The following is a 2,529-nucleotide window of genomic DNA, read 5'->3' on the forward strand; positions in this document are numbered from 1 at the left end:
ATATATATATATATATATATATATATATATATATATATAAATGAAACCACGAAAAAAAATGAAACCACAAAACATATATATTTTTTATGTTTATATTGATAAATAATACATAATTGTTTATTTTACTCTCATATTTAACGGAAAAGTTAACCGAAGTATCAAATTGTCTAATTGAGTATAACTTGAGGTACCAAAATGTCATCTTTTAAACATTGAGTACCTAATTATCCAATTAGTCATCTATCAAGTACCATAAGAGGAATTTACCCATATTTAAATGCAAAACTGTACGTAATCTCATGACTTAATATTAAATTTCTTATCAAGATGAGTTAATTGTAAGTGAGGATGGTTGAGTAGTATTTTTGGGGACGGTGAATAGTAAGAATGTTTTGAATATTAATTATTTGAATCTTTGTTTAATAAAAATGGTTGATTTATAATATTTGTCTCAAGGTGTACGTAAGTTTTGATTTATGAGCTTGGTGAAAATTTTTGAGATTTTTTTTCTTCTGAAATCGAGCAAGTTATTGCGGTTTCTAAAATTTTAGAATTATGGTAGTTTACTTAAATAAAAATGAATAGTTCAATGTAATATGAATCGTCTATTTTCTCCACTGATTGATTTGAACCATTTAAGTCAAGTATTTATAGACTGGAATGGTCGAGGTCAATTACATGAGGAAAGGAAGGCTCGGGAGAAGTCAAGAGCGGGAGACCGAGCCTCCACTTGAAACTCATGATGTAGACCGCTAATTTCTTCTATCCAATCCCTTCTGGACATGGGATCGGCATCCTTACCTTCCTATCGGCGGTGGGAAGAGGATCATGGTCCTTCGTAGTGTATTTTCCTAGTGAAAAGTGTTAGTAGCTTAATTTTATTTCGGGTGTAACTTGACTATATGCCAAAAAAATAAAAATACAATAAAAGAAAGTGAAAAAAGTTAAACAATATCTCACCTTTTAGCGATGTAAAACTTTCGTATTTCATATTTCAAAAACTTCAAAACGGTGTCCCACGTTTTTATACCGACCGAAGAACAGTATCCGGAATCGTTAGCTCCATTAAAAAGACTAACAAAAGACATATTTTTGATGTAAAATGACTAATTTACCTTTTGTTCTTATTTTTATCCTTAATGCTTCTTCTTCAAATAATAATAAAACCAAGATAATATATTTTTCTCCTGTTAATTCCTTGCACTCGGATCCTTTGTTCTCTGCTTCTTTTTCTTCCTTTCTCTCATTCACAACCCAATCATTAGAGATCGGCCGGGCATCAGATTCATCTTGTGTATGAACATCCCTTTTGGTTCTTCACCATTGCGAGCTGCAAAAGAAATTGTTTGTGTTAACTTGATTTTCACTTAAAGAACAGAACACGTTATGGTAATCAAAACACGAAATTCTGAATAGGTGGTCAAGAAAAACCAGTCTCACATGTCAAAGTAGACAACCTTGGCAGCTTGAGCAATAATCTCAAGAAGCTCCAATGGCAGTGACATCGTTTAGAGCTGGAAGGGAGTTATTGGCAACCAAAACACCCTGCATAAACAATCTCATTAACAGCTTTTTATTTTTATTTTTTATTTTGAGGTAAATGAATAACTTTATTGGCATTTAGTCATATGACCAACTATTGCTAGGTCAGACAGGAGTGAACTCCAGTACAAGATCAAAAGTAGACCTTTTATTCTCCTACACTAATAATGCTGAAAGGGAAAGACCACAAAAGCCGTCCAAAAAAGTAAACGATTACGTACACTAGAAAGCAATTAACCTACACTAGCTAAATCAAAGACCTAACCATCAACTTGAGGCCTAGAGACCCAACGGTGTACCTGTTCGTCGATAAAAAGGGTGCCCCTCTGATCAAGTAAGTGTAGAGATATGTTGTCCAACCAAGGTACTCATTCCTCACCTGCCTCAGGAGAGACAGTAGACTCCACCGCACTCGGCCCCGATGCCATAGAGTCCGACACTGACGTGAGCAAGGTTCTAAAAGTCGGCGCCCAGGGCCGCCTAGGCGCTAGAATGAGCAAGGCCGTTTCGATTTTGGCCTAATCGCTGCTTCTGGGCGTAGGGAAGAAAATCGGCCACTTGGGCGGCTGGGCGGTGCCTAGTGAGCTTCGAGAAAAAATGCTTGAAATAGAAAAACCAGGTTTATCCGTTAGTTTACTTGCTCATAACATTGACACTGATTCTTCCAGTTGCAATTGTCGCTGTAGAAAGAGCATTTTCTGCCATGACGGTTATATAAGTGATTTGCGAAACCGAATGGGAGACATGTTCATGATTACATATATTGAGAAATGTTCTAGGATATTCTCTATGTGTGCCTTGGCCTTATGCCAATAGGATATGTAGTTAGACTAGATCTATGTATTCATATCCTTACCATATTGGTATTGTGTAATTCCATATATAAAGGGCTCCTATCAATGAATAAGATGATGATTCTCTTGCTATCTCTTTGTCTCTACACTTTATCCTTCATCACGTTATCATGCACTTTGTTCTAACCCTAGA

Source organism: Fragaria vesca, linkage group LG2 (assembly GCF_000184155.1).
Source record: "Fragaria vesca subsp. vesca linkage group LG2, FraVesHawaii_1.0, whole genome shotgun sequence".
Taxonomy (NCBI): domain Eukaryota; kingdom Viridiplantae; phylum Streptophyta; class Magnoliopsida; order Rosales; family Rosaceae; genus Fragaria; species Fragaria vesca.